Source organism: Dermacentor andersoni, chromosome 1 (assembly GCF_023375885.2).
Source record: "Dermacentor andersoni chromosome 1, qqDerAnde1_hic_scaffold, whole genome shotgun sequence".
NCBI classification, from domain to species: domain Eukaryota; kingdom Metazoa; phylum Arthropoda; class Arachnida; order Ixodida; family Ixodidae; genus Dermacentor; species Dermacentor andersoni.
In genome coordinates, this window is record NC_092814.1 from 229,769,639 (window position 1) to 229,783,647 (window position 14,009).

Consider the following 14,009-nt stretch of genomic DNA (forward strand, 5'->3'; position numbering starts at 1 on the left):
CTGCTTACGTGATTACAACTTCACTTCAATGCATTTTCCTCAACAGGATCTCCAGCAATACATGTGCCTACGATGAAAGAATCTAGAACTTCCCGCCACTTGCTGTTCTTTTCCTTCTTTTTTTCAACAAAAGGTGCGAAACAAAAGCCCGCCACCAGTCTGTCGTCCTGAGCGGGCCATCGTCTTGGTTTACAAAAATCAACAGCGGCGATGCTCCAACCGGTGGGTTTCTCTCCTCAGGTTCGCTGCCACCTCGAGCGATGGAATCGGAGAATAGCGGGCGTCGGAGAAAAGACCGCCGGAGACGGCCGCGCGCCTGAGGTGCCCTCACGGCGTGTGGGGGAGCGGACCCGCCTCTTTCGGCAAGCGCCCTCCAATCGGGCTTTCGAAGGCGTGGTCCTGACCGGTGACGTCGACGACGCGATGAGTTCTGGGATATGCTAATGAGTGTGAGCCCCCCATCCGGCACCTCTTTGCAGCGCTTGCGCGCCCCCCTTTATTATTTTATCGGTCTACGCGCCGAATAACGCGGTGGGAGCAGCAACTGCAGCGTCGGCGCAAGATACAAGCGGCGCGTCAAGCGCGCAAAAGCGGGGAGAGAGCGGCATTTCCCCTCAGCCGCTTTGCGAGCCTCGCCGGTGGAGGGCGCACACCAACCGCGAGGCTCTGCCGGGGTGAGCGGCTTTTCTCGTTTTTCCGCTGCCGGGATTAAGCGCCAGATCCGAACACACGCAGAGCGGTCGAGCAGCTGCTGGCGTCCCTCTCTCGGCGATGCTGGTTGTACGCCCATCGGACGATTCCATGGGAAGCTGCGGGGTCCGTGATCTCAAGGGGCTGTAGGAGGCGCTGCGAGTAATATGGCGCGAGGATTCGCAACAATGGTCAAGCTTTTCATTTCAGGGCACTGTAGAAGAGAGGAGTCGCGAGAGAAGCCATACCTGGCATTTCGGACTGCGTAAAGAGATCGCGTGGTGATTTGCAAACCGAAGCCTGGGCCATTAAGATGTCAGCGTGCGATAGCATGTTTCGCAAAGTTTACAATAAGAATAATAATAGGGCGAAAAGAACGAAACCAACATAAAGAAGACAGAAACAAACTCCGCATTGGAATTGCATTCGCTTGTACTATAGTCGGACAGCTGCATGCTGCCATATTTTATCGCAACAAAGGGGAATTCGTAGACACTTGTCGCCAGTGAGTACGCAACTGTAAGCTATGTGTTCTCCATTCTTGTACACGCCGGCTACATTTTGCCACACTGTCGTTCTTGCGGCTGCGGCCTTGCGTTCGATAGGACTTGTGGTCTGAAAAGGCACGGCATTTGAGCAGGTGTGAAATATGTGAAGCTCATACAACCCAGCCAAAGTGCGAGACGACATCAGCAAGCTGTCTGTCTTCGGTTTTGTATTCTTTTGCCTTTTGAACTTTCTTGTCTGTTTTCTGTCATGCTATTAAATGCGCAACTTCAACAAATCTTAGCTGCCGGTTATCATTTTGTCTGTGCTTCTTTCCGTGCACCGTTCGTGAGAACTTGTTGATCCCAAATGAACCGACACGATCCATTTGTCGCCCCCTACAAGGAAAGGAGGGGAATCAACGACTGCGATAACTTGAAAGAAATAAGTAACTTCTTCGGAAATAAACATCGCTAACCAATATTCACGGAAGGAAACGTTATCAGTGACTTGACTCTTACAGAACGCAGTAGTCAGTACGATGAGATCTCGCTCGTTTGACAAACTAGAGCTCGATCAAGATGATGGGCATGAACATCTTCGAACTGATCGTAGTCAGAAACTTGCAAGAAAATTTATATGTCTGGTCCTGACAGTTTGAATACATGTATGACACACTCTCAAAGAGCGAGTATGTGGAAACCCCACAGAAACAATATGGAAAAGAAGCATGTGAGAGGGATCGAGGAATTTTTCGGGAGCTAAAGTGTCGCTGTGATTGCTAGTAGATGTCTCGTTGAAGCTGCAAGCTCCTAGCGGTGGCTGGTCGAAAATCGCGGCGGCATGCAACGGAAGCTCAAGAATGACGCTAAAACGGACCCTCAGCAAAGAAGAGTTGGCAGAATGAGGGGGTAAACTTGCTGAAAGTGCTCGAAAACGTTACACGGCCACGCAAGAAGCTTTATTATACGCAAATACACCCACGCTCTCCGGCAGGTGCGAGTAGCCAGCGTCTGACCGATCGGTGGCAACCATCTTCTATTCCTTTCGGAACGGGGCAGCCTGCGGTTATTCCGAAGAAAATTCAGTTTTGTTCGGCATATTAATGCATCTTTATCGGGTAGACGTCACTTTGACGGGGTGAGTTCTTGCGGTTTTGTGACGTGGCGTGACAGGCAGGTGAAGTGGGTGCAGCCCGAAAATTTTTTACCAATAGCCGAGGGCTAATGGCTAAAAGGGGTCGAATCAGAAATAACGGATTTTCTTTTTTCTGTCAAATCATGCATAATCATGCATAATCAGTGTGTGCACATCATATCAGATGGGGAGGTATCGCGGTTTTCGTGACGTCGCGTGACAGACAGGTGAAGTGGGGATGGTCGAAAAAAGTTTTTGACCAATCGTGGAGGGCTGATAGCAGAATTGGAATAGAAAAGTTTGGAATAGTTTTACGTTATAGCGCCCTAGATGACAATGGGGTTCCTCGAAGCCTGCCTAACAGTGGTCGCTTTCCTGTTTAAACCTCTCATTGATGTTTTAAGAGCGCATTGTACAGAATGCTCCTTGAAACACAATCTGCCCATGCAGGTGACAGCGTGCTCTGCGGAACGACGAAAGTGCTGAAACGAAGGTTCACTAGGTGGTTTCACAAATTTGGTCTGTTAAGGCAACATGACTAACACAACCTAACTCTAAGACGCAGGAAGTAATCGGAGACAATGGAAATTACAGGTTCACGTTGTGCTATATACATGGCCAGGGTTTACAACTCTGGCTGTGTCTGTCGACCGGAGCTGGAATACCGGCCCAGCTCAGACCACGCACACGGCCATTCTGCAGCGGGCTCATTTTACAAGGGCCCATTTGGCGCTCAGCATACCAGCCACTAGCTTTTAGTTTACTTAGGATTCGCCCTCCTTTTGACAGAAATACGGCACAGGACAAATGAAGCTAAGAAACCGGGCCCGTATTCACAAACAGCTCTTACACTAGAATTTTTCGTAAAAGCAAATTCCAGAATATCTTGACGATGGACATATTAGCGAAGAATACCAGCCAATGGCAACGAGCACATATGTACAAAAGATGTTTGTGAATTCGGCCCCAGGATCCGAACATACAAAAATGTTTCGTTCGTAAGGGTTCTTTACCATTGACCGATCGCCTTCGTTATTTGGTGTCCAGGATCACGATTGGCTCTTACGAACAATACTTTCAAAGGGGTTTTTTGTGAATACGAGCCCAGGACCACCCTAAAACGCGACGTCTGGTCGCCATAAGCAAGTGTTCAAAAGGAAAGTTTGAGGTGATTTGGCAGCTTAGTGACAATAGACAGAGCTATTGCAAAAAGGCATTATAATGGCAATTTACTTTGGTGGCAAGAGAAGAGATCGGATCTAGAGAAAGGCAGGGAAGGTGATCAGAGGTATGCAGTTCTGGGCCTATATTCACAAAAAGCTCTTACGCTGGAGTTTTTATTAAGAGAAAACTTCAGGCGACCGAATAATGGCAAAGAACACTTGCGAACGAATAGCCTTGGGAATTCGGCACCTGGTTGGTAAGAAGAAACAAGTTTGCCTAAGAGTAGGCTTAAATACAATATTTAGAAAGACATTTCAGGACCGTGAAGCTGTGAGATAACCAATATATATGGTAAAATGGAAGAAACTCACCGAAGACAGCGCCCATACAAGAAGTGGACATAAATGAGAAGATATTATGCTCACTATCTGGGGCCGAATTCACAAAGCCTTTTGTTCCTAAATGTTGCTTGACGTTATTAGCCGGCAAAAAAAAAAAAAAAACGCCATGGGGTTTTGCGTGCCAAAACCACTTTCTGGTTATGAGGCCCGCCGTAGTGGGGGACTCTGAAAATTTGGACCACCCGGGGTTCATTAACGTGCACCTAAATCTAAGTACGCGGGTGTTTCTGCATTGCGACCCCATCGAAATGCTGCCGCAGTGGCTGGGATTCGATCCCGCGACCTCGTGCTTAGCAGCCCAACACTACAGCCACTAAGCAACCACAGCGGGTGTTATTAGCCGGCAGCTTTCGGTAATAATATATGCGACATAACGTTTGGCTAGCTTATGCTCTTGCGAACATTCTATGACAATAACTTCTTGGTGAATACGGGCCCTGAGGTTCCTGTGTCGACAGTAGTAGAATGAGGAAGTTGTATAATTAAGATAAAGAAAGCACGTGTCTAAACAGGCACTAATTCTAAGCTGCTGAAGGAGTCAGTATTGAGCAATCGTTTGAGAATATTATATTCCTTAACAAGGGCCGGATTCACAAAGCTTTTACTTCACAAAGACTGTTTGCCATTGTCCAGCCGCCTTCCCTAATAACATGGCCACCATCACCATTGACTGACACCAGCGCTTAAAATAGTCTGTAATAACTTAATACGGCTCCAGGTCTGTCTGTCCTGCCGAGTGCCTCAGTACTACGAAAAGAGAGAGACTCGCAGAAAATAAATTGAAAATTGTCTAGAGATTGGACGGCTATAGAGGAAAGGATGAACGTGATGTTTATTTATACAATGACAATAAAGCTTCGACCATCATGCATTCTTAAAGTCACATGCGAGTTGTTCCTGTCGCGTGAATTTTCTTTAGCATATATATACATATATATACGTCGTTCTGTTGCTCTCATGAAAAATGTGTTTAGAGAAATGACCTGCTTTATGGCGCACTTGCTTTTAAGCAAGAAAATCCGCGTATCGTGTACTCTTGGTCTATACTGTCTGCCATCTGCGCATATTTGGTTTCAACAATCGACGAGCTTAACAGATTTCAAAATCAAGCAAAGATGGACGCCATTGTGCACGTGCCCCTCATAAATCGTACTAGAGAAATTATTTCTGGCCATCGAATTATGCAGTGTAACTTACTAAACACAAGAATCTATAAAGGGATCGATCACTGTACTTTGCGTGTTCGGTCTTAATACGTTTGTTTCCTTGGCCCTGATAACAACGTTAACTCATATCTAAAGTTAATTAATAATGTCTAGGAAGCGTTTTCTGCTATCTGTTGCCATTTAGGAAATGGCAATAAGGTACCTGCTGGACTTAGTGCAACATGCCTTAAACATTTGGCCATATTCACACGTTTATAAGGCTGGAAGCACCCGCACACTGACTGCCTCAGCCCGTACTCCCATTTCTCTCTGTGTAATCACATAAGCGCATCCTGATTTTAATACCAGTGATGACTAGTGCCGCGTAAACATATTCAACAGGATTTAAGTTGCACGCAGCTGCCTAAGTTCGCTACACGATTGCGATGTGTCCTTCGTATACTTTAACATTTTAGTTGAAACCACACGTCGCAAGTGGGTTGAGTATTTCTGCAATTAACGTGTCCAAAGCTTAATATCGAGGGAACAGCACGCAAGGCTTAGGGCTATTGAATAAACGACGTTTATTTCCCCACAACAACATGGAGACTAAATACGTTTGGCTATGCACGCCTTTTGAATCCTGGGGACGCCAAATAATAGCCCATAATGTGTACTATAGAGAGCGTTGAACTACCCGCCGTGGTTGCTCAGTGGCTATGGTGTTGGGTTGCTGAGCACGAGGTCGTGGGATCGAATCCCGGCCACGGCTGCCGCATTCCGATGGGGGTGAAATGCGAAAACACCCGTGTGCTTAGATTTCGGTGCACGTTAAAGAACCCCAGGTGGCCTAAATTTCCGGAGTCCTCCACTACTGCGTGCCTCATAATCAGAAAGTGCTTTCGGCACGTAAAATCCCATAATTTAATTTAATTAGAGCGTTGAACTGGCCCGAGCAAATTATTTATAGTATAGTTTTATTTCATGCAGCTATAAGATCAGTTCCAACCTTATAGAAGCTGTTTCTCTCTGCGAACGATGTCGTGCTAATAACAACCAGATAATTTTTACTGGAACTTTAAAGACCGACAACCAATATTTACTGCACCCGTATTCTTTTTTACAGCGAAGCTGCATATATCTATGGCTGCGTGTATTTTTTTTTGTTTCATTCATTCATTCATTCACAACACTTTATTAGAGTCCTGAAGCCCGGTCTTTTCAGACCGAGGCGGGCCGCGTCCACGTCGGCACCGTCAGGCCGAGCCTTATGGCGCCATCGTGGACCCTCATGGACAGCCCGTAGTTGATCTTGATATGAAGAGCTTGATATAATCTTGTGCCAGTAAAGCCATTGTTCTTCGGGGTCGGCGAGAGTCGCGGGGCAGCCCGCCAGCATGTGTCTGATGTCAATGATGCCATCGCACACGTTACATTCTTCCCTAATTTCTTATTCGGGGTGAATTTCAATTACGAAATACGGAGTTGGGTACGTTCCGGTTTGCAGTAAATGTAGCGTGACTGCCTGAGCCCTGTTCAACTTTACGCGTGGCAGTGTGAATTCCCTACGCCCCAAGTAGTCATATCATAAGAAGCCAACAAACACTGAACACAAAGGACAACATAGGGGAAATTACTTGCGCTTGATAAATGAAATAAAGATGCGATAAATTAATGGAAATACAAGAGAATGACAAAACAACGTGCCGCAGGCGGGGACCGAACCCACAACCTTCGCATTTCGCGTGCGATGTTCTACCAATTGAGCTACCGCGGCGCCGTTTCCCCATCCACTTTCTTGGGTATTTGTTTCCTAGCAGAACCCTGGGAGTGTTAGCCAGCGCCACCACTCACAGACCTTGGCGGCGGATGTGGAACATCCTTTTCTGCCGCAGGCGTCACGAGAACGTGATCTTTTTCGGTGAAGGCAACCGGTCAATAAACCCACACATGCTACCTGAAGGCATCAATGTTGCCGGATTCGAGACCGTCGTTATGTAATAAACGAGAAGAAAGGGAGTTAACCGAGGGGCCCGATTTTTATTAGTCATATCATAAGAAGCCAACAAACACTGAACACAAAGAACAACATAGGGGAAATTACTTGTGCTTAATAAATGAAATAAAGAAACGATAAATTAATCGAAATGGAAGTGGATGAAAAAACAACTTGCCGCAAACTCGGACGCGTCAGTTTCTCTCTCTTATACCGACGCTGTCATTCCCGTAAGCTCGATGTTCGTGACTGCAAGGAAGTTAGGCGCTGGCGTTCTTCTTCGCAAGAACGCAACATTTATAAAAATCACGTATCCAAGTAATTATTAAGGTTATTTAGTAAGCTTTTTCTGAGCAACGTAGTTGGTTATAGTGACCATGCACCGATTTACACGTCAGTGTTTTACAAAAGCAATGTGACTTTCGCGTATTATTCGTCACCGTCGTGCCTTCGTTATGCCCTCATGCCTTCATCGTCTCGCCTTCGTTTTCCACCCGTTCTTGTCGTAATATTCATCATGGTCGGTATCGTCTGTGTTGTTGTCGCGTCATACCCAGCGCCGTCATCGACATCGCAGTCAGCGTTATTTTCATTGTCCTCTTTCTCATTCTCGTGGCGTCGTGCTGCAATCATGTTCGTGCCACTGTAGTTGTCGTCTTCGGAACAGCCGCAGCTGCTTGGGGTGGTCCTTGAGCGTTGATTCCAGTGGCCCTCAACGTGAGCTTGTACATGCTTTATACGCCATGATATACGTTCTCAAGAATGGATTTTTGGTTTAGTTCAGCTAGCAAGCTGTGAATCTATATGTCGATTCGTTTGCATCACGCAATTTTTCGCATAGCTCCTTCGTACAATGTCAGACATGCGTAACCGCAAATTGAAATTCTACCAATGCCTTCATTTTACGGTTAGTTATGTTTAGTGTGTTATATTTTTATTATAGATAAGATAGAATTCACAGAACTGTGAAAGCTGATCAACAAGGCGAAAATAAGGGATATTCGAAATTATAACGTGAAAAAGACTGAAGAAGCCGTAAAAGATGGACGCAGCCTGAAATCAGTGAGAAGGAAACTTGGCATCGGACAAACGTATGCACTGAAAGATAAGCAGGGTAATATCATCAGCAAACTCGAAGGTATAGTAACCGCAGCGGACGAATTCTATACTGACCTGTATAGTACCCAGAGGAGCCAGGATGCCTCCATTCGAAGTAGTAATGAACATGATACAGAAACTCCTCCTATAACTAGCGATGAGGTCAGAAGGGCCTTGCAAGACATAAAACGGGGAAGAGCAGCAGAAGAAGATGGAATAACAGTCGATTTAATCAAAGATGGAGGAGACATAATGCTTCGAAAACTGGCGGCTCTTTGTACGATGTGTCTATTGACTGCAAGGGTCCCAGAAAACTGGAAGAATGCAAACATTATACTAATCCACAAAAAACGGACACGGTAAAGAATGGAAAAATTATAGGCCCATTAGTTTACTCCCAGTAGTATGTAAAACATTCACCAAGATAATTTGCAATAGAATAAGGACAACCCTGGACTTTAGGCAACCAAGGGAACAGGCTGGCTTCAGGAAGGGATACTCTGCAATGGATAACATCCATGTCATTAATCAAATAATCGAGATATCCGCAGAGTACAATCAGCCTCTTTATGTGGCTTTCATAGATTACGAAAAGGCATTTGATTCAGTAGAGATAACAGCAGTCATCAGAGGCATTACGTAATCAAGTAGTACAGGTCACTTACCTAAATATGTTGGAAATTATCTACAGAGATCCCACAGCTAACCTAATTCTGCACAAGAAAAGTAGGAAGATACCTGTAAGGAAAGGGGTCAGACAAGGAGACACATCTCTCCAATGCTGCTCACTGCGTGCTTGGAAGAAATATTCAAGCTATTAAACTGGGAAGGCCTAAGATTAAGGATTTACGGCGAATATCCCAGCAACCTTCGGTTTGCCGATGACATTCTTCTATTCAGCAATACTGCAGACGAGTTACAACAAATGATTGAGGACCTTAACAGAGAGAGAGCAAGAGAGGGGTTAAGATTAATATGCAGAAGACAAAGATAATGATGAATAGCCGGGCAAAGGAACAAGAGTTTAGGATCGCCAGTCAGCCTCTAGAGTCTGTGACGGAGTACGTTTACCTAGGTAAACTAATCATAGGGAACCCTGACCATGAGAAGGAAATTCATAGAAGAATAAAAATCGCTTGGATTGCATACGGCAGACATTGTCAGCTCCTGAGTGAAAGCTCACCATTATCACTGAAAAGGAAGGTGTATAATCAGTGCATTTTGCCGGTGCTGACATATGGGGCAGAGACTTGGAGACTGGCAAAGAAGCTTGAGAACAAGTTAAGGACCGCGCCAAGAGCGATGGAACGAAGAATGCTAGGCATAACGTTAAGAGCCAGAAAGAGAGCGGTTTGGATCAGAGAGCAAACGGGTGTAGTCGATATCCTAATTGACATTAAAAGAAGGAAATGGAGCTGGGCAGGGCATGTAATGTGTAGTTTACATAACCGATAGACCATTAGGGCTACAGAATGGGTACCAAGAGAAGAGAAGCGCAGTCGAGGACGGCAGAAGACTAGGTGGGGCGATGAAATTAAGAAATTCGCGGGTGCTAGTTAGAATCGGTTGGCGCAGGACAGAGGTAATTGGAGATTGCAGGGAGAGGTCTTCGTCCTGCAGTAGACATAAAAGATGATGATGATGACGACGACGACGACGACGGCGACGATGATGATGATGATGATGATGATGATGATGATGATGATGAGTGCATTTTTGCTAATTGGTCGATTATGCATCTCAATTTTTTGCGCAAGTATTGTCCACCTCTTCGAGTACACCAGCTCATGAAGTAGAATTGCGCTATCTACCACAGGCGATTTTTTAAAACATTTGAAAGTGTTCACTGAAACTCCCTGTATATCCTTAACGAATACACAAGCTGTGTGCTTGACGAAGAGAACGAAGCGCTAACACCAACTGCCCAAATCGTCAGCAACAGCTTGTGCGACGTCCCTCCGGTCTATGTTGTTTTATTATTAAAGGGAAGCTGAAGGGTCTGTCAAATTCAATAAGACGATCATATACGGATGCGAGAACGTTATAAACCATGAAGGTAAAATTTTGGGGGGGATTTTTCACTTAGGAGGGACGTAATCGTCGGTTAAAATTGCGCTGTCGCTCCGCCCCCCGTCGAGCGCCGCGCGCTGCTGCTGACGCTGACGATGCGAGCGGAGACCGGAAACCGCGGCGTAGTGACGTCAGCACTGGTGTTCCGCTCCTTCGCAGTCTCCGTGACCGTGCCTGACCGTGCTTGTTTCTGCGTGCGTGCCCTCATAATCTGCTTCGCTCGACCCTGCATTCCTTTGTTTGTGTGTGTGTAGAGCGGTAGTTGACTTGCGCAGCATCAAGTGAAGTAGTGGGCCGATCCTGCCGGCTTTCTGTGCAGCCTACGGTTGCTCGCACACCAGCGGCCGCGACGATGTTTCGATGTTCCATTACTTCCCGCGAGACAAGAAGCTTTCGGCTAAGTGGGAGGCTGCTGTCAATCGGAAGAATTACGAGCGCCCAAGAACAACAGTGCGGTGCTTTAACCACTTCCGTGACGACGATTACTACCAGAATTTGTCAATAATGCGTGAATGAGTGAGAGTACGAATTGCTGCTAGCAGGCTTTCTAAACGCAGCGCGAAAAGGTCGGGGCACCGAATGCACAAAGATGGGACGAATGCGGGCGGAAGGATGGTAACTGGTCTTGGAAGACCTTATTAATACACGAACTCGTCCAAGCCTGGATTTTGATTTGCTGCCAGCCCCTTCGTGTTAGCACGCTGAACGGAAGGTGCATGTTTATCTCCCACCCTTGACGTAGGTTTCGTCGCAAATCGCCGTTAATTTTCTATTCACACGTGTGTTGTGAAACACCCTACATGCAGCTACCATAGCGCAGTGCAAGTGTAAAGTTTGCATGTGTATGAAAGCCGGCGCACGCCAGGACGCTGTGCTCCCCCTTCCCTCCCGCACAGAGAGAAACCGGTCGTCTCACGTAACCAGTGGCGTAGCTAGGTCGTCTGGCACCCGGGGCCCATAGGTCTTGTGTCACCCCCTCCCCCCCCCCCCCCACCGGGTGTAGTCGAGGAAGGCGAGGATACCAACAATTTCAGGGTGTCTTCAGACGTATATGACCCCCCCCCCCGTTGCTACGCCACTGCACGTAACCGACGGAATTCCGGCTCAAGTTACGAGTAGCGTGCGGATGGCGCACTTATGAAGGTCACTACACGTGCTACAAGAGCCAGAAAACGTTTCTGGCATTTAAACCGTCTGTGTGTATTGCCGACAGGTTTGGGGAAGCGCGCAAATGTCGACGCTCGCATCCCCGCTTACGTTCCACGAGGAGACATGCAGGAACATAACCGTTACAACTGTTTCACCGGCAACGAACACATTGGATCGCTGAAAGCAGCTTTGCAAAAAACTTACTCTCCAAAGAACATTTCTAATACGAGGAGATACTAACATTTCGCTTTCGTTCGCGTCGAAAGCACTGCTTGCTACCAGCATCTCTTGCTTCTTCGAGAGGCCGGCTCCTCGCAATGGGCTCGTACATGTATATAGGGAGCAACGCCGAACTCCTCAGAGAAACGTAAGCTCTCGAAATTTACCATTATCGTCCCAGCAAAACAACAGCGCCAAACCACCTTGCCCCGTGCTTCATATGTAGCGGCAGCGGTCGGTCCGGAAGAACACCATTGTTGACGTCACGAGGCGCCGGACCAAAGACAGGTGGAAACGAGGCGCGCGAGCTGCCCCGAGTCTGCTGCTACAGTTTTTGTCGAAATAAAATCTGTTTGCGCTTTTTTCGCTCAATTTCGATGCGATATTCGAATGCGGAGGGTTGAAAACCATTACGTACAGCTCTTCGTTCATTTTTTCTGGAAAACCCTTCAGCTTCCCTTTAAATGATGAGCTCTGGGAAAACAGTCTTCGAAGGGGTTCAATCATTTGTACAGGCTCTCGTCAGAAATAGCCACGCTTTAAATACACGCAAAGTCACGCAAAGTAGCGCAGTTTTCTCCGTTGCGGCGTTTCTTGATGTCAGTGAGGCGATATTTCCACGATATGGCAAGCGGATGACGAGCGGTGGCTGTATGCGCAAAGAAAACGACAGCACCACTTTGGCGCTGAGATGTTGATAGCCACTTATTGAAGAAACTGTCAACTCTGCAAATCAGGGACCATATTAAGTTCAGTGTTTGACGGAAGCCGGTCTGGTCGGGCACTCCAAGAGTTAATTCTCCAAGAGTTAATGGAGAATACCTTAGTAACTTGCGATTCGCTGATGATATTGCCTTGCTTAGTAACTCAGGGGACCAACTGCAATGCATGCTCAGTGATCTGGAGAGGCAAAGCCGAAGGGTGGGTCTAAAAATTAATTTGCAGAAAACTAAAGTAATGTTCAACAGTCTCGGAAGGGAACAGCAGTTTACAATAGGTAGTGAGGCACTGGAAGTGGTAAGGGAATACATCTACTTAGGACAGGTAGTGACTACGGATCCGGATCATGAGACTGAAATAATCAGAAGAATAAGAATGGGCTGGGGTGCGTTTGGCAAGCATTCTCAGATCATGAACAGCAGGCTGCCATTATCCCTCAAGAGAAAAGCTTATAACAGCTGTGTCTTACCAGTACTCACGTACGGGGCAGAAACCTGGAGGCTTACGAAAAGGGTTCTACTTAAATTGAGGACGACGCAACGAGCTATGGAAAGAAGAATGATAGGTGTAACGTTAAGGGATAAGAAAAGAGCAGATTGGGTGAGGGAACAAACGCGAGTTAATGATATCTTAGTTGAAATCAAGAAAAAGAAATGGGCATGGGCAGGACACGTAATGAGGAGGGAAGATAACCGATGGTCATTAAGAGTTACGCAATGGATTCCAAGGGAAGGAAAGCTTAGCAGAGGGCGGCAGAAAGTTAGGTGGGCGGATGAGATTAAGAAGTTTGCAGGGACAACATGGCCACAATTAGTACATGACCGGGGTAGCTGGAGAAGTATGGGAGAGGCCTTTGCCCTGCAGTGGGCATAACCAGGCTGATGATGATGATGATGGTCTGGTCGGGATAGAACATGGTGAAAAGGTTGACCAAAGTAAAATTTAAAAGAAAAGAAAACGTTTCGGCTCTCACACGGGAGCCTCGTTCACAGGTAAAAAACTTTCGGCTCCGTGTGGGAACCGAAACGTCTTCTTTTCGTTTAAAATTTTTTTGGGTCGGCGTAGTGCCCGGTGTTTTGTCTACCTTTTCACAAGGTACCGTATTAAAAAAGTTTTTCGTTCGTAAGTGCTTTTTGCCATTGGTCGGACGCCTTCGCTAATAATGCATACAGCATCAGGATTGGCTCAATTTTTCTCTTACGAGCAGTTCCAGCGTAAGAGTTTTAGTATTGGGAAACAAGAACTTGTTATCTGGCTATTTATTGCTGTGAGTGAGTGGAACGCTTTTCTGGCAAAATAATACAGCGAGCCGCATATATACCGAAACGAACAATCAGTTCCTGAGATGGCGCACAGACGTGTCCGAGCACGAAGCGATTAAAAGGAATTGGAAGCCGCGCAATGGCAGCGGCGGTACTCAGACGACACAGCGACTGGTGAAACATCTCGATTTTGTGCGAGAACGTAAAATTCTGTGCCATAATGTAATGACAGAGAAGTTCATTTACTCGCAGAAAATCGTGTTGTTTCGGCAGTCGCTCATGACATAACGTAAACTTCTGTGTCATGACGGCATGACGCATCCATCTCCTGGTGTACCGGAACCGAAACTAGCTCATATAGGGAAAGTGATCATAGCGAATTATTCGTGGGTCTCACAGTGTTCATGGTGGAAAAACAGTGCAAAAGTTAGGAGATGGACACAGGAAGATACTGAACGACACAAACACATGA

The 14,009-nt window shown here is 46.5% G+C and overlaps 1 long non-coding RNA gene across 1 annotated transcript in view; it reads left to right on the top strand.

Moving 5' to 3' along the window:
- Positions 1-546: 546 nt before the first annotated feature.
- LOC129380990 (uncharacterized) overlaps positions 547-14,009 on the top strand; it is an 85,108-nt gene continuing 71,645 nt past the window's right edge. The window contains exon 1 of the long non-coding RNA XR_008609222.1: positions 547-674. This is a non-coding gene — a long non-coding RNA (uncharacterized lncRNA). The remainder of the gene's footprint in view (positions 675-14,009) is intronic.